The 24,071-nt window shown below is 40.6% G+C and overlaps 1 long non-coding RNA gene across 1 annotated transcript; it reads left to right on the top strand.

Moving 5' to 3' along the window:
• Window positions 1–612: 612 nt before the first annotated feature.
• Window positions 613–2,351, top strand: LOC309482438. The gene is made up of 3 exons (XR_014200284.1): window positions 613–1,483; window positions 2,043–2,138; window positions 2,222–2,351. It is a non-coding gene; the product is annotated as an uncharacterized lncRNA (long non-coding RNA).
• The last annotated feature ends 21,720 nt before the right edge of the window (window positions 2,352–24,071 follow it).

Genomic DNA, 24,071 nt, shown 5'->3' with positions numbered 1-24,071 from the left:
AGGAAGACTATTCCAGAGTTTTGGAGGCAAATGTGAAAATGCTCTCCCTCCTTTGGTGGTTCTGGATATCCTAGGTATGACCAAAAGCCTTGAATTTAGTGATCTTAAAGAGCGCGATGGATTGTAGGGCGATAGAAGATCCGTTAAATAGACTGGAGATAAGCCGTTTAGGGCTTTATAAGTCAGTAGCAATACCTTGTAATTAATACGGAACTTTATAGATAACCAATGCAGTGATGATAAAATACTTATCATATTATATGTTATTATAAATTTCATCTAATGATATATTCAACTGAAATTGCTCATAAATATTGATAAAAATGTATCTTTTCTTGCATCACACTGGTTTTTGCTGTAGTTATTGTAAAAATGTAAATTTTGAAGATTTTTAAAAAATTCATAAAAACAGGTAAAATGATGCACATTCAGTTATTAATGAGAAGTTATTGATCAGATACAATATGGTTTTAGATGAAAAAATGGGGTTTTAACAGACCCCAGCGGGTCCAAACAGACCCGGGAACGCAAAAGTGTGCCGTTTTTTAATGCATTACCAGGGTTCAACAGTGAGTCCATCAATATTCAGATTCACTTTAACTACATTTTTAATCTATGCTCATTATTTTTGCTTTCAACATTTTGAATCTAGATTCTAGTGGTTGTTTGGTTGCATTGTTGACCATTTTAACCATATCAGGACAAATGCTGATGAACATACACATTATGTCTACTACTGATGTTTAAAGTCTATCTCCCAGCAGCCTTTTACAAAGGAAATATCAGGCTCTGTTCCTGAAACTCGAGTCACTCGGTCACCATCAAACGACATCACGGCCGCGGTTACCATGGTGACCGCTGACCCAGACCGAGTGTGTTTCAGGGCACAGTTCCTCTGGAGCCATGCTAATCTCAGAGATCATTGATCATTGATCTCAAAGTTGACAGAGGATGAGATATGTGTGTGTTTACTCCATCAGTGGCTCTCAGCTGTTCGTTTCATGACAAACACAGCACTGGAATTATTTATCCTCAAGCTTGGACACTGAAACATATTATTGGGGGGGGATAGCCTTTTCAAAGTTTAGAAGCCTATTTATTGTCGTTGCAATCATCCACTTTAACCCTCGGGCAAGGTTTTTCTCAAAGTTATGAACGAATGTTCTTCTGATAACTTCAACAGAACGTTCACTCAGGCTTGTCAGCCGGGGACTTCTTGTTTAATCTTTTATGAGTACTGTGAATTCAGACATATTTCTTTCAAATGTGCCCTTTGTTTCTCGGGCAATGAAGGATACAACATGATCTTTCGCTGCTTACCCTATCCCAGAATTCATCTGGCACACATGGACTCCACAAGGCCCAGATGTGGCCCGGTTGTGGCCCGGATCTGGGCCGACACTATGTTGCTGGTCTGGGTGACGAAAGGATTTTTACTCAAAGAAAACGTTGGGTGATTCTGTGGCGGCCGAGGAATACACATGTAAGTATTGTTTTAATTTACTCAAATATCTAGCAAAACAAGTGGTGGAAGCCACAGGTCTTTCTTTCTTAAAACTGTGAACTTAAACTGTAAATGTTTCCACTGCGCAGCTTCATTTGTTAGGAGATATGAGGCTAAACTTGTGCTAATGTTTTGTTTTGTTTTAGAGAGCAAGGAGCAGACAGCTGAGTTTATTAATATGAGGGATGAAAATGACTATTAACATATTTACCAGGGCCAGAAACTCTCTGAGGGAAGACAACGACCCATCTGTAATATTTCCACTAGGCTCTCTTATGTATTATAACAAATATCCCTGTACAAAGCCCACAACAGTAAGACAGAAGATAAGGCAACAGTCTTTCACTTTGTTGTTTTTTCTAGTTTTCTTCTGTCATGCATGCCGTATCTACAAATGTTTTAATCAAATTCGAGGATCCGGAAATATGATTTCTGGAGTATTTTGCATGCATGTCCTGCTGTGTCATATTTTGCAATGTTAAGATTTCACCCCTGTCTTAATATTTTTCTTAAGCGTTTCCTTTTTCTCTTGTTTTAGGACAATTCTGGAAAAAATGGGCCTGTTGGGGAAAGTCATTCCCTTGCAGGCAAAAACAAAAACAAAAAAACAATGAGACAACCTAAAAAACAAAAAGTAAGCCAGTTAATTGACGCATCTGTGCTGAAATGTGTTGTTGCTTCTGTTGTTAACAGGCATGTTTGTTTGCTCTGCCTTAGGAGTGCAAGTGTCCTGGAACAAGTGAGGGAGTGAGTGGTATATGTGTATGTTTATGTATACGGTCATGTATATGGTTATGGTTATGTATACGGTTATGTATATGGTCACGTATATGGTCATGTATATGGTCATGTATATGGTTATGGTTATGTATATGGTTATGGTTATGTATACGGTTATGTATATGGTCATGTATATGGTCACGTATATGGTCATGTATATGGTCACGTATATGGTTATGGTTATGTATATGGTTATGTATATGGTCATGTATATAGTCACGTATATGGTCATGTATATGGTTATGGTTATGTATATGGTTATGTATATGGTCACGTATATGGTCATGTATATGGTTATGGTTATGTATATGGTTATGTATATGGTCATGTATATAGTTACGTATATGGTCATGTATATGGTTATGGTTATGTATACGGTTATGTATATGGTCATGTATATGTTATGGTTATGTATACGGTCATGTATATGGTCATGTATATGGTTATGGTTATGTATATGGTCATGTATATAGTCACGTATATGGTCATGTATATGGTTATGGTTATGTATACGGTTATGTATATGGTCACGTATATGGTCATGTATATGGTTATGGTTATGTATACGGTCATGTATATAGTCACGTATATGGTCATGTATATGGTTATGGTTATGTATATGGTAATGTATATGGTCATGTATATAGTCACTTATATGGTCATGTATATGGTTATGGTTATGTATACGGTCATGTATATGGTCACGTATATGGTCACGTATATGGTCATGTATATGGTTATGTATATTGTTATGTATATGGTCACGTATATGGTCACGTATATGGTTATGGTTATGTATATGGTTATGTATATGGTTATGTATATGGTTATGGTTATGTATACGGTCATGTATATGGTCACGTATATGGTCACGTATATGGTCATGTATATGGTTATGTATATTGTTATGTATATGGTCATGTATATGGTCACGTATATGGTTATGGTTATGTATATGGTTATGTATATGGTTATGTATATGGTCACGTATATGGTCACGTATATGGTTATGGTTATGTATATGGTTATGTATATGGTTATGTATACGGTCATGTATATGGTCACGTATATGGTCACGTATATGGTCATGTATATGGTTATGGTTATGTATATGGTCATGTATATAGTCACGTATATGGTCATGTATATGGTTATGGTTATGTATACGGTTATGTATATGGTCACTCACGTATATGGTCATGTATATGTTATGGTTATGTATACGGTCATGAATATGGTCATGTATATGGTTATGGTTATGTATATGGTTATGTATATGGTCATGTATATAGTCACGTATATGGTCATGTATATGGTTATGGTTATGTATACGGTTATGTATATGGTCACGTATATGGTCATGTATATGGTTATGGTTATGTATACGGTCATGTATATAGTCACGTATATGGTCATGTATATGGTTATGGTTATGTATATGGTAATGTATATGGTCATGTATATAGTCACTTATATGGTCATGTATATGGTTATGGTTATGTATACAGTTATGTATATGGTCATGTATATGGTCACGTATATGGTCATGTATATGGTTATGTATATGGTTATGCATATGGTCACGTATATGGTCACGTATATGGTTATGGTTATGTATATGGTAATGTATATGGTCATGTATATAGTCACGTATATGGTCATGTATATGGTTATGGTTATGTATATGGTAATGTATATGGTCATGTATATAGTCACTTATATGGTCATGTATATGGTTATGGTTATGTATACGGTCATGTATATGGTCACGTATATGGTCATGTATATGGTTATGTATATTGTTATGTATATGGTCACGTATATGGTCACGTATATGGTCACGTATATGGTTATGGTTATGTATATGGTTATGTATATGGTCACGTATATGGTCACGTATATGGTTATGGTTATGTATATGGTTATGTATATGGTTATGTATACGGTCATGTATATGGTCACGTATATGGTCACGTATATGGTCACGTATATGGTCATGTATATGGTTATGGTTATGTATATGGTCATGTATATAGTCACGTATATGGTCATGTATATGGTTATGGTTATGTATACGGTTATGTATATGGTCACTCACGTATATGGTCATGTATATGTTATGGTTATGTATACGGTCATGAATATGGTCATGTATATGGTTATGGTTATGTATATGGTTATGTATATGGTCATGTATATAGTCACGTATATGGTCATGTATATGGTTATGGTTATGTATACGGTTATGTATATGGTCACGTATATGGTCATGTATATGGTTATGGTTATGTATACGGTCATGTATATAGTCACGTATATGGTCATGTATATGGTTATGGTTATGTATATGGTAATGTATATGGTCATGTATATAGTCACTTATATGGTCATGTATATGGTTATGGTTATGTATACAGTCATGTATATGGTCACGTATATGGTCACGTATATGGTCATGTATATGGTTATGTATATGGTTATGCATATGGTCACGTATATGGTTATGGTTATGTATATGGTAATGTATATGGTCATGTATATAGTCACGTATATGGTCATGTATATGGTTATGGTTATGTATACAGTCATGTATATGGTCATGTATATGGTCACATATATGGTCATGTATATGGTTATGTATATGGTTATGCATATGGTCACGTATATGGTCACGTATATGGTTATGGTTATGTATATGGTTATGTATATGGTCACGTATATGGTTATGGTTATGTATATGGTTATGTATATGGTCACGTATATGGTCACGTATATGGTTATGGTTATGTATATGGTCATGTATATGGTCATGTATATGGTCATGTATATGGTCATGTATATGGTCATGTATATGGTCATGTATATGGTCATGTATATGGTCATGTATACGGTCATGTATACGGTTATGTATATGGTCACGTATATGGTCATGGTCATGTATATGGTTATGTATATGGTTACGTTACGTATATGGTCACGTATATGGTCACGTATATGGTTATGGTTATGTATATGGTTATGGTTGTGGTTATGGTTATGGTTGTGGTTATGGTTATGTATATGGTTTGTTCCAAAAGCATGTTGGAAATTCTGCGACCTGGAGAAAAACTGTGGTAAAGCACAGTTATAGACCGAGATCTTTATTAATAACCTTTGTTGTTGTTGAACACCTGTTTTTCTTTGCACATTTGCTTTTATTAAACATCATTTGGACGCTGGCTGCCGTTTCAGTCTCCAGATGAACAGCTGCTCGAGCGGGTTCTGGACGGCCGGATCTAAACACAGCTTTCACTGCTAGAACAATAATCCAAGCCCAAGGATTAGAAAGCTGAAAACAACAACAATACATTCAACCAAGGACAAAATCTGACAATGAAAGAACTAATCCCCATTATTACCCTGTAGAAACTAAAAAATATATTTTCATCCGTGTTCTGTTATATAAAAGTGTTAGAGTGGATTTCTTTTTATATTATTGGCTTTGAAAGTGCCAGAGCTTCGACTGAATCCCTGTATGCCATCTGACAGGTCCAAAGGTCTGCGCTCATCTGATTCACTCACACACACACACACACACACATACACTCACAGACACACACACACACACACACACACACACACACACACACACACACACACACACACACTCACAGACACACTCACACACACACACTCACACAGACTCTCTCACACACACATTGATCTGTATGCATGCTGGGAGCTGGCGCATCAGGGACAATCCTTCTAACCTTTGACCTCATTTCCAGTGGAGAGACTGACTTGATTCACAAGAGCTCAGGACAGAAACAAGCGCTTGAAAAAACGAGAAGCAGGAGGATCGGTGAGAGAAAATGGTGTGATATTGAATGAACAGCTGGTAATGTGTTTGTTCAGACTGACACAAACATCTACAATAGAATTAATGCAACAGATATTTCAACAGAGAGAGCTGATCTAATCTCTTTCCATCACAGCGAGTAAAGCTGGCCAACCAGTAGGATTCACACTTTCTGGTGTTTTTAGGCTTTGGTCTGAACATTACTTTAAAAAAAGAAAAATGCTAAATGACTTTAATGCGAACAGATAGTTGAGTTGCTCAACTGAGCTTGTAGAGTAAAGTTCGTCGAGCCACAAGGTCATTGCAACATATGAAGGGTCTCTTTGTTATTGTCTGTTTTTGATGTTTGAAAAACCATAATAAAAATAATGTGCAAAAAAAGTTTGTCTGTTTAAAGATGTGATTCACCGCTAGCAAGATGAGCTTTTAATAAAACTTGACTATCTATGGCGAAGAGAGGATTTAAAAAAGAAAAGAAAAAAGTAATATATGACTAAAGGAAACTGAGAAAAAGGACGTTCCCTTTGGCACTAGTTCCTGTTTGGTTTCGGTTCTGTGTTGTTATTCGGACATTCCTGCTCCGTATGTTTGTCTTCTGTTGCATTCGCTCGTTCTCGTGTGCTCTGGTCTCGTTGTTCAGTTCGCTCAGGCCGTACACTCTTCTGTCCGCGTGTGTTGTTATGTTCATGTTGTGCTGTGTGAACATGCAGAGCTCTCATTGGCTGCGTGCTCGTGTCATGTCTGGTGTGAGCACATGGCTTGTCATGTTTGTGTGCTCCCGTGTCTTTGTCTGAAACGAGCCCTTAAACTGGCAACATGTGCTTGAACTGAAGATCCTTCTGTGTGTCCATCAAGAGACAGGACTGGACACTTCCCAGACAGCAACATAGTGTCGGCCCTGTCGGGACAAAAGCGAGTGTGCTAGTGCGTGTCAAGGCCAGTAGTGTTTCTTCTGTCACTTCCAGGGCTTGATAGTGCCTCGTCAGGGCTTCCTCAGGGCCAACGGACAGGGTTATGCCGAATACCTTGGTCTAAAGCGGGCCAACTGGGGCTTGAGGAGTCATGAACAAAGGAGTCTGGAGACGACAGCGCCGGATAAGTCCATATACCAGCTATCATCAGCATTAAAGACATTTTAGCTCAAAATTCACTTTCAGACAGCAACGAGTGTTTGAAATAAAACATTGGGTTTTGCTTGGGTTATAAATCTTTAAGTACACAACAAAAATGTTTGCTTTATCATGTTCGTTTTGCGATCTCGCTAGTTTCCAGTGATTGATTTCTGATTAGTTTTCTGATAAAACTTCCATTTGTTGGTGAATTGCTGGGTTTCTGTGACGTTGTTCCGGAGATGCGTCTCACGGGTGGGTTGTAGTGAAGCACTGCAGGGCTTCAGGCTCGACGGTGGAAACACAGCATGGTTTCGGGCTCGTAATTCAGGCCCGAGGCTGTTAGCCCGGCACGGCCCGTTGAAAGCCCTGGCTCACACTCGCCCCACAGTGGAAAAGCGGCTCATGTGTACCAGATGTGGGCCGGATCTGGGCCGATGTCGCTGTCTGGGTTAATGATGTTTTATTAACAAAGTTCGGGAGGAGCATGTTTAGATGATCAACCCGATCAGCGCGAGAGGAGGCTTCTATAGCGCTGACTCACCTCTGTTCCTCTACAGTCTCCCAGCATCCCTCCTCCAGCCCAACTCCTCACTCTCCATTATTATTACTGTGGGGGGAGAACTCTGGGTTTGGGCTAAGTTCAGAGTTTGGAGCCCTTTCTAAAGGAGTTCAACTATTTCAGAATACATTTGGTTTTCATTTTTGTTTTGATTGATTGCACAAATGGCAGAACATTGGCCTGTGAGTGGCCTCTCGTTGAGTTTCTGTAGTCTTTCAGTTCATCCATGCAGAGTCTGCAGATGATTTTTGTTAATTTAATTTATGAATTTGCTTTTCTCAGAGAAAGTTTCTCTCTTATTGATCCCAGAACTGTACAAACCTCTGAAGGACGAACAAGCTCGACGCTGAGTCGAGTGTTTTTCACCCCGCTGTGTGAATCACCGTAATAATCACCACTTTTCCCACCAGTGTAAAAAAAAGTTTATTCAGCATTTTTGATCATATTATGATAATGATGTGTTTCAGAACAAAGACATCGTTCAGGTCAGATTCACAGCGATGATCGAAACACAGACGGAGTAGATCAAGTCCATCAACACCCACAAAACATCACAGTAGTTTCCACTTCATGGCTTCAACATTTCATTCAGTAATATTAGGCAGTTTTGATTCATATGCTGATTAACCCTAGAATGCATAAAGGGACTCAAATTGACCCATTTTAATTTCCAATGGAATTTTGATCCAACACAGAATTTGTTTTATACATTTTTGTCTATAATAATATACATTTTTCTGGATTACTTAAAAATCTGATGTGACATTTTTACTCTGAGCCAAGACACTAGGCCAGTGTTGCATCTCACTATTACATGTTGTCAATGGTGTGATAAATGATGGAACATCTTATCGATGGTGGGGAAAGAGTTAATGATATTAACCCAAAAATGAAATTCTGTCATAAATCTTTCTTGGATGGACTATTCCTTTAGAGGAACAGCTCAGTGACATCCGTAATGAGGAGTTTCTGGATGGAGGAGGACGTGAGCTGTGGGCACTGGACAAGCGATGTGAGCGGCCGTGATGCTTACCATGTTTGGTGTTTAACGCTCGAGCTCGGGTTTTTATGAGGCCCATCTGCTCCACAAGCCTCTGATTTATGCCTGCTTACAAAGTTAAAGTAAATTCAACCTTTAGCACTCAAGAGCTCACCCTCCATCTCTGTGATTTAAGACTCAGACAGGGTCATAGAGGTAAACTCTTGTGCCACTAAATCCTCCAGCTCTCCGCTTCTCTGTTTTCCATTGCGTTCGACTCTCTGCACGAGCTGACGGGAATATGCACCAGCATTCCTTGTTTCATTCGCTGGGGTTTCTTTCATGCCCGTCATCCTCCTGCTGTTTAAAAGACTCTGGTCTTTAAATGAGATTCACAATAGAGTCGTGTCTGCCTCCACACCACTGCATTTGATTGAGCTGAAGAACGAACACCCCGTCTATTTTATTCATGTTCCATTTTCTAGTCATTCCGAGTATCCATGGCAACACAGAACATCAAGGAGTGTGTGTGTGTGTGTGTGTGTGTGCGGTTTGTCTCCAGCTTGGTGAGAGTTAATCTCCTCCATTTATGTCTCCTTTAGCTAGCCAACATATATAGCCCCCTTTCTGCAGACAGGTTTAGTTTTCCAGTCGGTTCCGCTCTAAATCTCCTTCTTTGCTCATGCACTCTTGAGTGTTACACACCTAATGTTTTGTCCCAGTTTTGCTTGAATAATTGAGCTTATCGGGACCCCAGGGAACAGCTGGTGACTGAGTGCAAGTGTTCAGCCTGGAATAAAAACAAACTGTTCTCTTCTGTACACAGACAGGCCAGTGGGTCAGAGAGCAGGGCTAAACATGCACATAGTTCATCAGACCGACTGTTTGACCCAGCCTTCAGCAAAATATGTCAGTTCAATAAACTGCACTTGGGTTCGTTCAACTCGCCTCTCAGAGGACTTAAGCATTACGGAGAACAATGCACGACAAACAATCATGGCTAACATGAGGGCTAAATACTAAACTATGGGGAACACATGACCAAAACAACCAATGACAAGATGGAACTCATGAACATGAACCAATGATACAACAAGACTGCTAATAAGATAACAGGACAATGAACCAATAAGAACATGATGCATGAACCAATAAACATGAACTTCAAAATACAACACATGACAATTTCTATCCAAAAGAAACTAAGCAGATTCTGTATTTTACTGCACTTGTAAATTGATGACACTATTACCTAAAGTCCCCCTGTAGTCAATAACTGTATCCCTTTAACCTGATCTTTGATCACCAAAAGGACATATTTGCACCCTCGGCTCATTTAGTATGCGCGGTTCTATGAATATGCAAATGAGCCCCGCCTCCACTCACTCACTCAGCTCAGAGATCCACTGGTTGACGATCACACGTTGATCTGATTGGTTACAAGGTAGTTTGTGACGTCAGAAACACCAGCGATTATTATGTACTTAGGCCTACATCAAAATAATAATTGTCAGGTAGAATATACTTCTTGTGTTGATGTTGTATTGTAAAACACTCGTGCTGCTACTGAGGTGGATACGGGTCAGGTTAGGACAGGTTTGGTGTGATGGGTTGGTTTAAGTGTTAAGGGAAGGTCAAAAGGGGTCATTATAGATTATTTAATCTCAATTATGATGAGATGAGATTTCATGCAGGTATTTTTAAATTTAAGTACAATTTAAAAACATGTATGCAAATGATTAATTTAAATGTTAGTACATAGACACAATATAAACTGGGACCCGTTTTAGTTACACTTTATTTCGATAGTCCACTTTAGACATTCTACTAACTATGAGAAACTTTTCAACTACATGTCAACTATCTCTCAGTAGAGTATTAGTAGACTGTAGTAGACTGGTAGGTTATGGTTAGGTGTTAGGGTTCGGGTTAGGAGAATAAGTTGGCTTGTAGTTGCAAAGTTACTTATAGAATGTCTGTTGGGGGACCGACAAAGTAAAGAGTTATCAGATATTAAGCAGACAGTCTACTAATACTCTAAACATAGGTAGTTGACATGTAGTTGCAAAGTTTCTCATAGTTGGTAGAATGTCTAAAGTGGACTATCGAAATAAAGTGTTACCCCATTTTTTTTAGCATTTCATAAATGTTGGAAGTTTGTTTTTAATAAACAACTGATTGAACTGAGCTCTCCGAGGCGTGCGGTTACAGAGGAGACGGCACAGGGCAGTAAACACAGCTCGACGGGGCCGACCGAGGGTCCCGCGGCTCCTATAACACTGATTTGTGGAATATAATCATCCCCGCGTGGCTGGTGAGATGTTTGCTCCAGTGTTTATCGTTTCTGCCGCTGGTTTATGGATGAGTTGTTAAGTGGACGTTTGTTAACACAATGGGGAAATGTTTAAAGAGCTGAACAGCTGAGTCACTCACAACACTGCCATTAACAACAGCACGAGTGCAGAGAGAGAGAAGCCGTTGCTACTTCAGGCCTCAGGTGAAGAGACTGATTATTGTTTAGACTTCAGTTAAGTTCTTATATAAAACTACTAGTTAAATAATAGTATTAGTCATAAGCTCTGACAATCTACTGTTCTGACTGGCGAGTTTGTGACTGTGAGATCTGTGTAAATGGCCGAGTCGTCAGTAAGTCTCACTTCCGGCTGAACCTTCGTGGGTTTGTATCAAATCTGCATAATGCCAGCCTCTGGTCTTGATTGGCTGAACAGCGTCTGCTCAAACACTGTAGTTTATCTGAGACCGGAAGAGTTTGGTTCGTGTTGTTCATGTCGAGAAGACGCTGTTTTCTGCTGATAAAACAAATCCACTTTGATGAGATTGATACGGCAAAGCCGACGCCATCGTTACTGTTCGTATCACTGTGTGTCAAGAGCTGAGAAAGCGGAAATTCACGGCTATTTGGTTTCTGACCAATCAGAGCAGATCAATCACAACAGACTGGGTCATCTGACCAATCAGAGCAGAGTAGACTAATCGCAACAGACTGGACCATCTGACCAATCAGAGCAGAGTAGACTAATCGCAACAGACTGGACCATCTGACCAATCAGAGCAGAGTAGACCAATTACAACAGACTGGACCATCTGACCAATCAGAGCAGACCAATCACAACAGACTGGACCATCTGACCAATCAGAGCAGAGTAGACCAATCAAAACAGACTGGGCCATCTGACCAATCAGAGCAGAGTAGACCAATCACAACAGACTGGGTCATCTGACCAATCAGAGCAGAGCAGACCACAGCTGTGTTTAGAGAGACTGAATCTCTGTGAGGAAAGAGCTGATGCTGCAGTGGATATTATGAGAATATTAAAGTGTTTTTGAATTTGGATGCATGTAAACCTCTTGAAGGAGAAAGCAAAACATAATTAGGAGACTTTAAGATAGCATAATAGGGGCACTTAAATTATTTTATATCTTATTTTCAGCCAGCCTTCTTTGACATCATGTGCATCACTGGCAGTCTGTGACGCTGGTTGTTGGGCAACATTGGTTTTTCTGTAGGCAGCGCAGGTTCAAATGATGATCAACATGACCCAAGTGGAGCCCTGCTGCGGCTCTCGAGAGCTCTCAGGAGATCTGTGGCTCTGTCACCTCCTTATTGAGTAAATAAATGCGCCGCCAGCACTAATCGAATGCATTCAGAAGAGCTGCGCCTGATAACCACCTGTTCAGGTCTCCATGGAGACGAGGGACCAGCATCCGTCGGCAGGCCAGCGGAGGACCGGACCGCGACCGCATTAGCATTCCTGCTCGTGTGAACTCATGAGGACACACTGATGTGAACAAACAGCTGCTCCTGCCATACACAGCTCTGGGCTGCAATCTTGAAGTTTTTAGTGATCAAAACATACACATTTTACAACTTTCTAATATTTTAGATTCTTTGTGCAACATTTTTTAAACTGAACTTTCATTTCTTTGCTACAAGCATCAGCCAACAGAATTACAAAAATAACTGTCCTCAACATTCACCTGCCATTGGTCAGTCAAACAGATCACCAGAGAGCCGGTCATGAGTTAGAACTGAAAAGAGACGTTTAAAAGAAAAATGTCGAAGGATTTCAATATAAGAGAAGAGGAGCTATGTCATGCGTCGGGTCAGAGGTCACTCGTCATGCGTCGGGTCAGAGGTCACTCTTTCGCCTGAACCCGACTCTCTCCAGCCTTGCCAGAAGCCAGTGATTATAGTTTATAAAGTGATAAATATGGACATTTTTCTTTGCTTCAGAAGGCCTTCATTAACCCCCTGGAGCCGTATGGATTACTTTTATGATGGATGGATGCACTTCTTGGAGTTTCGGGCACTATTCAATGCTACAAAGCTGGGAAGTAGCTTTCCTGTAGCTCTAACAGTAGAGCGTTGGCGCTTGCAACGCCAAGGTCAGGGGTTTGATTCCCAGGGAAAGCAAGAACTGATGAGGATGTAAAATGTGTACCTTGAAATGCAATGTAAGTCGCTTTGGATAAAAGCATCTGCCAAATGCATAAATGTAAAAGAAAAGGAGTAAAAAAAAGACAGAAATGGAGATAAAAATCAAGTATCAAAATCAATCAAAATGTATGTACATATACATAATGTACAACACCAGCTATTTAAAATACATGCACAGCATCACTCGAACGCTAGAGAGTAAAAATAAGTCTTTAAACTGGATTTAAAAGCATCCAGTGATGGACAGGACCTGATGTTCAAAGGTAAACTGTTCCAAGGCTTTGGGGCGACTACAGAGAAAACTCGATCAGCTTTTGTTTTACAACTAGAACAAGGGACAGATAAACGTAACTGATCACAAGATCTTAGTGACCTAGAGGCTGTGTATGGCCTAATTACATCACAAATATAATCCCAGGCCGAATTGTGCAGTGCCTTGAATACGAAAAGAAGGATCTTAAAGTCGACTCTAAATTTTATTGGTAGCCAATGCAATGAGGCAAGGACAGGGGAGACATGATCCCTTTTCTTAGTTCCTGTTGACAATCTGGCTGCCGAATTTTGAACCATCTGTAACGAGACAGTGTTGACTGAGGTGGGCCGAAGTACAGAGAGTTACAGTAATCCAATCCAGAGGAAACTAGTGCATGAATCACGATTTCAAGGTCTTTACTAGAAAGAAAGTGTTTAGGTCCCTTGCACACTGAGTCAGATATTTTCGTATGCGTTTTTTCGTATTCGTCATCCTAAAAATTCTAAAAAGAAAGAGGAAATATTGGATCCATCATCCGATCCTGAGACTGCGTAGAGAGGAAGGAGAGTTCTCTGCGGGATTATCCCGAGCGAGTCAAAGTTTACTTCAGGATGTCAGAGGCTCAGTTTGATGCTCTGCTAGTGATACTGGAGACACACATTAAAAAGAAGACCACCAATTTCCGAGAACCATTTGATCTTGAACAGGTCTGGATCTTGGCGTCCGCTTGTACGGTGGCTCTGAATTGTTAAAACACCTCTCAAAATGCTTGCTACAGATGCGAAAAAAACGCAATTTTTTTATGCTGGACGAAAGTTTCGGAGGCAGTGTGTAATCGCGATTATAACGTGAGGTCGTATTTATTTTTTAACGTGCGAAAATTTTGGATGAGAATTTAGTGTGCAAGGACCTTTTCTCTTTTGCTACAGATCTGAGTTGAAAGAAGCTGGTGTTTACTCTTTACAACTGCATTTACATGCTTGTCAAATTGGAGAAGAGGATCAAAATTGACTCCAAGATTTTTTGCACGATTGCTTAGGTTGTTACTTACTGTGTTTTAATGGAGTTGTTGGTAGCAGCAGGATGTGATGGATTTTAATTAATCAACTTTAATCAATCAACTAACATTTGTTTTTCTTACAGGAACAACATTCATATGCTTTTAAATGTTTCCAAACTCTTTGGGGAAAACTTGTGACTTTGAGTTTTGTGTGTGTGTGTATAAATAACAAATAGGGGAAGTGAAACTAGACTGATGACTAGTTCTCAAACCTTGTGATAAGTAATCACAGAATCAGAGTTAGCTTGTGCCAGTGACAGAGGGAAAGGTTGGGGCTTTTGAACCAATTGAACCAATAATATTGAAGGTGACATGTTAGTCTTATTTGTTTTCTCGATTCTATAAAAACTGTTTTCCCTGAGAACTGCTCGGGTAGATCTCCTGGCCGTGATTAAAGCATTTAAAGGACATTTGCAGAAGTCTGTTTGTCGATTATTCCTGCGCAGGAAGCTAGTTTAGGAAGGAAGCTAGTTTAGGGAAGCAAGTTATGCCGAGTTCACACTGCACGATTTTCAAAGTAGTCTGGACACTGTTCTTTTCACACTGCATGACTATCTGGGGTAACATTCAGTTGCTGGTGTGTTCACACTGCACGATGGATCGGCGACAGGGCGTTTTACACTGCATGACTTTACAAAAGAAAGAATCGCCGACAACTTCTGTCTGATCCGAAAACTACGTTTCACAACCAAACACACGCAAGAAGTGATAAGGAAATAACGCAAGATCACGCGTGCGTGAAACCGGAGTTCTCGCGCGAGACTGAAAGTAATTTTAAAAATAATAGCCTGCAAGAAGATTGCGATCCAAATTGTCTGTGCGCTGATTTGCAGCGAAAAGGAGAAAAATAAAGTTTATGCTGGAGGTAATGATTGAGAAGACGAGGGGAGCAAGGACTGTGTGTTCTGCACAGAGAGTTGGGGGTAAATAAATAATTTTGCAATGTGCTTCTGTTGCTGCTGGTCAAGCAAATGTTTGTGCTTTGTTTCTGTTTGATATATTGTAAATATATCTATTAAAATACTGATATTCTGGTCAATACCTCCTCCCCGAACATCCTGCTGTCCTGTATCTTGCTCTCTCGTTGGCTGTTGGTCACCACCGATGTAGTTTTCAGTCAGAACACTTTCACACAGCGGGATTTTGAATCGCCGACAGGTCCAGATATTTTGCATGGCAAATATCTCGCGGGCATCGGCGACTCATCAGCGATTCTCTCAGATTGCGTCTTTGATCATTCACACTGCATGATTGTCACTCGCGTGAACGAGCACCGATTTGCCTATGATTTCGGGCATTTGTTAGCCTGGTTAAAACCATACCATTCTCAGTAGTAACTGAGTTATGGTCTGGCAAAGCTTCATTAATAACTCATTTCCAAAGGGGCGTCACCAACGGACGTCGCTCAAATGCCTCTGGCCGCAATTGGATAGACCTAAAACCAATCAGAGCGATCGTCATCGTGTAAAGCCATATGCTGCGTCCCTAAGTTACACTACGCCATAAAAGTATGTACTCTTTTTGTGAAGAAAAGGTATTTACTTTTGAATGTGTAGCAAAAAAGTAGGCAAGCTTTGGGACATACTACTTCGTCATCTTTATCGGACGGATCTGTCGCGTGCGTCCTGTCGCGTAAACTGCTCTGTCAATCATCTTGTCACAGTTAAAATCCTCTATTAAATCTAATTTAATTTCCTACCGTTTCGGAGAGAAATGTAGCAGCACGTTCATCTGCCAGTGGGTCTTTCATGGAGACTGTCCTCATGTGTTTGCAATTTGAATATAATAATGCATTTAAAAGTTGATGCGCTTCACCAACAGACGTCGCTCAAATGCCTCTGGGCACAATTGGATAGACCTAAAACCAATCAGAGCGATCGTCATCGTGTAAAGCCCGCCCCAACGTTTCTGATTGGTGCCGCGATTTCGACGGATTAGAAATGGGCTTGAATGGGCTCTTTGCCAGACTACTTGCAGAGCAAATCTAAATTTGCCGGAAGTTGTCTGGGTTTTCCCAGGCTAGGCATTTGTCGGCGATCTCCCAAAACCTGTCGGCGAGCGAAAATCGGGCCTAAAATCGTTCAGTGTGAACTCGGCATTAGTTAGAGTAAGACTCGGCCAGTTGTCGACTGAAGACGCAAGAGCTAGAGTATAAAGGTATTGGGTGTCGATTAGTAGACACCCCAGTTTAAGGAATTGGGTGTCGATTTGTAGACGCCCCAGATAAAAGTATTGGTGTCGATTTGTAGACGCCCCAGATAAAAGTATTGGTGTCGATTTGGAGACGCCTCAGGTAATAAGATCAATTGGGTGTCGATTTGTCGATGCCACAGATAGTTAGGTTTAGGGAAAAAGCTACCACAAGGACCCAGTAGAAGTACTTCGGTTTAATTTTCATTCAGTTGCGTTTCATTGAGTTGTTTGTCATCCAGATCTTGACTTCACTGAGGAAGAGATGATCTAACGAAAAGTCAATTCCTGCATTGGAAGATATAGTTGGAGGTCGTCAGCGTCACAATGATGATTTATTAGATTTGATTTCTTTATTTGTCATTGTACAATTTCACATTCAACGGAATTTTTAGACTCTCCAACGTATACAGATAAGAGTAGTTAAATACATATTGCAATCAAGGCCGTATTGCTCATAAATAAATGAAGTGCTCGTAGTGCTTCACATAAGTTATCTTGTGTGTCAAGAATGTGTTATGTTTATGTTATGTTTCTGGAATATTGAGCCTAAAGGGAGCATGTAGAGGGAAAACAAAAGAGGGCCAAGTATAGATCCCTGTGGAACACCGCAATGGATCGGCACAGAGGGTGAATGACCCGATATTTACAGAGAAGGTCGACCACATTTAGTATGAGGCGAACCACTGTAAAGCTAGGCCCTGGACTCCAACAACACACTCGTCGTTTCAGAAGAATATTATGATCAATAGTGTCAAATGAGGCACTCAGATCTAAAAGTATGAGGATAAAAGAAGACCCAGAATTAATGGAGAGTTGTCAATATTATACTGATTATGACATGTCAAAATAATTAGATAAATGCTGCTGTTTGTGACTTTGTGTTAATGTACAGTTCAAGGTTAATTCTGTGATTATAATCAAGATCTTATGCAGTCGTACGCTATTTAGGCCATTTTATACGTTTTAATTTGCAGTAAAAAAAAAGAAAGAAAAAAAAGGTCAGACTGGTCAAATAATGAGTGATTAGAATTACATTGCGTTGCAGTTCAGTCACACTCAGTCATCTGAGACACAGAAAGCCCATCCTGAGCGCAGTGTACATGTTAAACACTAATAAACACTCACTGTGTGTGAGTATCTGGAACAGCATGATGAAACTGCGTGTCAGATGTGAAGCGAATCCTCCTCTATGAGGGATGATGGCGTCCCAGCAGCAGTTTCTGGAGTCGTGAGCTCCTCCACAGGACAGACAGCCGATCACACAGATCATTCATCAAACACCAGCGGATGATATCAGTGTGAATCCTTCACAGAACCAACACCACACGTCAACCGAACGCAGGGTGGTTTAAAGAGCAGTTACACCTCATCCTGCTCGTGCTTCATGAGTGACATCGTGCTGATATAATGAGGCCAGCGACTCCAGATCAACGGCTCAAACGCAGGAACTGTAATAATGAGTTAAAGAGTTCAATTTAAAGTGCGCTTGAGTCAGACTGATACAGATGGACGTCCTGAGCGTGAGAATAAAGAGTGATACACATACAGGTCTTTATACTGCTTTACCAGTGCACACGTGGCTTTGTTCAGAAAGCAGCTGGACTCGAATGGTTTGAAGGATTTTTGGGAAGTTTTAGAGATTAAGAAGATATTTAGTCAATGTTACATTACAACATCAGACATTTTGGAGAGTCTATCTCTCTTCAGATGTGCTGTTTTCTCAGGCTCTCCTCTAGTATCAGACACCTGATCACGTGATAGTATCAGATACCTTGAGTAACTCTGGAGTAATGTAAAGTCCACATTGAATCAGAAGGCAATACAGAGACAAGCTGTGCGTTACAGTGATTACAGTGGCTCCGAAATAATTATCTGACCCAGAACTATGATAAGACAATGTGCTTCTCAATAAAAAGAAAGGTCAATGAAAATTTTAGAATAAAGATTGATGAGAAGGAGATAGATGAGGCATATGAATTTAAATTTCTAGGGGTTACTTTAGATTCTCATCTTAAGTTTGATAGTCATGTAAAGAGACTGTGCAGAACTGTCAAGACAAATTTAAACTGCTTCCGATTAATAAGACAATATATATATTGGGTATATATACCTATTAAGGCAGCACAGCAGTTTATGCATTCTATGATATTTTCTCATCTATCGTATTGCATTACTGTTTGGGGTCAGGCCAATCAAACAACAATTACACCCGTTAGGTCATTGTATAAACAGGCATTAAAAGTAATGGACCAGAAACCTGTAAGATGGCACCATTGCCTCATTCTAAGGAAGCATAATGTTTTGAGTTTTGACAGTTTTGTAAATTATTCATTTCTAAAACTACTTTTTAAGTGTGTGAACAACCTTGCACCAGAAATATTCTGTCAGTGGTAAGTGGAAACTGTATAGCCACAAAACGTAGAACAACATTTGGTCAGACATCATTTTCAGTAAGAGGCATAAAATTGTGGAACGCCTTACCATCAGAAATGAAAACACTGACAGAACTCAAGGTTTTGAATACACATTTAAAGCAATGGCTGAAACTGAAACAACTCTGTGAACACTGACTGTACAGGATACAACACAATGCATACAAACATAAAGTTGCGTTAGCATGCACAGACATATGCATACTTTTGTGTTTTTGTATTGTTAAATGTGTCTAGATTCTGTTTTATAGTGATTTCTACATCCATTCAAGCCCATATCTTATGGATGTATTTATTGTATGTATTTTAATAGTTATAATTTTTTAATTAAATACTCTGTAATTTCTGTTTTAATTTGACAAGCCTAACCAGGGACAGGGGTTGCAAATTAGTCATGGCTATAAACCTGTATGCATGGCATCTACTTTGTATTCTTTATAAAGCAATGTTCTATGCGTTTGTCCCTGTCAAATAAACATTAAATAAAAAAATAAATAATAATAATTTTACCACGGTAAAGAATGTTCTTAAGCACAAAAGAGTAAGAAAAAAAGAGAGAAGAGCTTGAAAACCGGAGGATTTCTGGGGGAAGATTCACAATAAACCACTATTTCGGTTTCTTTCTCACACAACACTGTTAAATGACGTTATTTTTTGCAGCTTGACGGTCATGATCACGGTGAACGAGTTGATAAAAACAAACAAAAATACTTACATTAATGCAATTCAGTCCTTTAATAGAATAATTTGTGCTTTGAAATCCTCTGGTACACTTGGCCCATAGACACCCAGTGTACTGTGAGCATGATGATGTCTATGTGTGTGTGTGTGTGTGTGTGTGTGTTCAGGCATACGTGCGAGTGATTTTCAGAGGATGTTTTGAAGTCGCGCTGTCAGAAAACGTCCGGCCCGAAACACGCTGAAGTAATATTGTTCTCTCTCGGACGTCATGCTGTGTAATTACAAGCACATGAACACAGCAGCTTCACACACCTCCTCACAGCTTCACTGGAACAGCAGTAAGTAAACCACTGATCCATTTTGCAGTCATTATGAACGAGACGGGTGAGGAACAGACGTCCAGCTCTTTTACATGTAGCCTGTGTGTTTGGTGACCGCAAACATCATTACCAGCTGAGATCTGCCTGAGAAAAACACTAGCTTTAAAACATTCATCATCAGGGATGAGTGAAACACACACACACACACACACACACACACACAGTGTGGGCTTCAGATTCAGCTCTGCATATTATACATGTTTGCATGAAGCTGGGGAAATACACTTTAGAGATTGGGAAAGTTAAAATAATAAAATATTTACACGCCGCTGGATGTTTTTGTTGAGTTTACAATGCCTTGAAAACATGGAGGGAAACTGCGTCTGAAATGGCTCCACCGTTGTAAAATATTTAACTAATTTAATCACCAAAAACATATTTATCTGTCTTTATCATGTTGAGTGTGTCGTGGAAATTCTTAGAGGAGCACGGCGACATTTTGGGACTTTATCTTATTCCCCGTATCCCCCAGAGTTAGATAAGTCCATACATACCCTTCTCATCTCCGTGCGTGCCGTAACTCTGTCTGACGCACCCACCGCTAGCCTAGCTTAGCACAAAGAATGGAGGTAAATGGCTCCAGCTAGCATACTGCTCCTAATAAGTGACAAAATACTCAGCAGAAGTAGCAGTGCTTCGCCTTCTGAGAATATAGTTCCCAGTATGTATACAGTTAGAAGATGGCTGTGTCTCATGTGACCTTGTTATTCGTACACGCTTGACTATACAACTCACAACATGTAAATAGGAAAATGTTGGCGTTATTTTGTCACTTATTGGGAGCAGTATGCTAGCTGGAGCCGTTTACCTCCAGTCTTTGTGCTAAGCTAGGCTAGCAGTGGGTGCGTCAGACAGAGTTACGGCACGCACGGAGATGAGAAGGGTGTGTATGGACTTATCTAACTCTGGGGGATACGGGGAATAAGATAAAGTCCCAAAAAGTCGGCGTGTTCCTTTAATACGAAATACAACCTACTTAATCTGACTTCTTCACCATGGACAATTTAAACAACTTCTAGTTGTTAAAAATAAAAACTACAGTATCTCGAGGTAATTCCCTGAATACTTACAATACAATACAGTCTTTCAACACTATCACTGTCTCTGCGGTGGTGTTTTGAGCATAGAATTGACTTCTATTACTACCTCAATCACACATAGATGTTCTGCTGTTGTCTTTTGGGCGTAAGATCTGTTCTTCAGCTGCACAGCACCTGACACAACTCCCAGGTTGCTCTTTGTAAAAATGTTTTATTCACGGCCGGGAGAGCACTGGCCACAACAACCGAGTGAGTCTCCTGAACAGAATTATGTACATTTATATCATACAGTTGAGTAAAAATCTATGTCACTCCAGTCTTCTTCACTGTGGTGTGTTCTGGTGATTGGTGTGTAATGATCTGAGCTAGTCACATGACTGTTAGCTCTACTGTGTTACGCACTTTTTGGTTAAGTATATATGACCTTTGACCTGAGCATCCTTAGTCTGTGTTTCTCTGTACATTTAATGTTGAAAATACCCATTACATCAAATATTTCTATCACAAGTGCAACTTTGTTATTGTATAATTTTGCCCATTAATAACGTTCTTTACAATAGTGACGACCAGGAAGTGATTTATTTTTATTTTTATTAGGTTTCATTTTTATTTCTTATGTTATAACAAAATAAAATGACACAAATCAGGGTTTTAAACTGTGCTTTAGACAAATAAACAAATAACGTAAATATCTTATATAGCCTAGGCCTACTATTTAGTTTGACCTCTTGACATTTACTGAAGGTGCTTCAATCTCCATTCGTTGAACAAGAGAAAACATTATGATTGGGAGATTCAAAGATTCATTCACCTTCTCTGTAAGGGGTTTTTACAGAAAACTATATTTATTAATAACCCCTTAATTAATCATTATTTTTCTGTCCAATCAGACTGAGCTGTGAATGTGTGTATGGCTGTGTTTCCCCCAGGCATCAACAGGCAGATTCATTTCACTAAGATAACGAGCGCTCTGCTCACTTCATCTGGTGTGTGTGTGAGTGACGATCACCTGAGAGCGCTCTGCTCACTTCATCTGGTGTGTGTGTGAGTGTGTGTGTGACGATCACCTGAGAGCGCTCTGCTCACTTCATCTGGTGTGTGTGTGAGTGTGTGTGTGACGATCACCTGAGAGCGCTCTGCTCACTTCATCTGGTGTGTGTGTGAGTGTGTGTGTGACGATCACCTGAGAGCGCTCTGCTCACTTCATCTGGTGTGTGTGTGAGTGTGTGTGTGACGATCACCTGAGAGCGCTCTGCTCACTTCATCACGTGTGTGTGTGTGATGATCACCTGAGAGCGCTCTGCTCACTTCATCACGTGTGTGTGTGTGACGATCACCTGAGAGTGCTCTGCTCACTCCATCTGGTGTGTGTGTGACGATCACCTGAGAGTGCTCTGCTCACTCCATCACGTGTGTGTGTGTGACGATCACCTGAGAGCGCTCTGCTCACTTCATCACGTGTGTGTGTGTGACGATCACCTGAGAGTGCTCTGCTCACTCCATCACGTGTGTGTGTGTGACGATCACCTGAGAGTGCTCTGCTCACTCCATCACGTGTGTGTGTGTGACGATCACCTGAGAGTGCTCTGCTCACTCCATCACGTGTGTGTGTGTGACGATCACCTGAGAGTGCTCTGCTCACTTCATCTGGTGTGTGTGTGACGATCACCTGAGAGTGCTCTGCTCACTCCATCACGTGTGTGTGTGACGATCACCTGAGAGCGCTCTGCTCACTTCATCACGTGTGTGTGTGTGACGATCACCTGAGAGTGCTCTGCTCACTCCATCACGTGTGTGTGTGTGTGACGATCACCTGAGAGTGCTCTGCTCACTCCATCACGTGTGTGTGTGTGACGATCACCTGAGAGTGCTCTGCTCACTCCATCACGTGTGTGTGTGTGACGATCACCTGAGAGTGCTCTGCTCACTCCATCACGTGTGTGTGTGTGTGTGAGATGATCACCTGAGAGTGCTCTGCTCACTCCATCACGTGTGTGTGTGTGACGATCACCTGAGAGTGCTCTGCTCACTCCATCACGTGTGTGTGTGTGTGACGATCACCTGAGATCGCTCTGCTCACTCCATCACGTGTGTGTGTGTGACGATCACCTGGGAGCGCTCTGCTCACTCCATCACGTGTGTGTGTGTGTGTGTGTGTGTGTGTGTGACGATCACCTGAGAGTGCTCTGCTCACTTCATCACGTGTGTGTGTGTGTGTGTGTGTGTGTGACGATCACCTGAGAGTGCTCTGCTCACTTCATCTGGTGTGTGTGTGTGTGTGTGTGTGTGTGTGTGTGTGTGTGTGTGTGACGATCACCTGAAAGTGCTCTGCTCACTCCATCACGTGTGTGTGTGTGTGTGTGTGTGTGTGTGTGTGACGATCACCTGAGAGTGCTCTGCTCACTTCATCTGGTGTGTGTGTGTGTGTGTGTGTGTGACGATCACCTGAGATCGCTCTGCTCACTTCATCACGTGTGTGTGTGTGTGTGTGTGTGACGATCACCTGAGATGAGATGTGACTGTTAACAGGTCAGAGATTCTCCAGCAGACAACAATCATATTTCCTTCAATGTTTTGCTGCATGTATCATAACTCATACGTGAGATGAGTCAAACTGAAGATAACAGACATTGAGTTTATGGTGCTGACAGAAGACAGACACTCATTATCTGGTGTTTATGGCACATGTGTGATATGTGATCGCTGGAACAGAAGGGCCAAAGTCTGTGCTGGGAATGCAAGGTGTGTGTGATGATGTGGAAGTGTTCACTGACCTCAGACTCCGTGATCTGAATCTCTTC

This window comes from Leuciscus leuciscus (genome assembly GCF_965113295.1).
Source record: "Leuciscus leuciscus genome assembly, chromosome: 19".
Lineage (NCBI taxonomy): Eukaryota > Metazoa > Chordata > Actinopteri > Cypriniformes > Leuciscidae > Leuciscus > Leuciscus leuciscus.
This window is presented reverse-complemented; position numbering and strand designations above follow the sequence as displayed.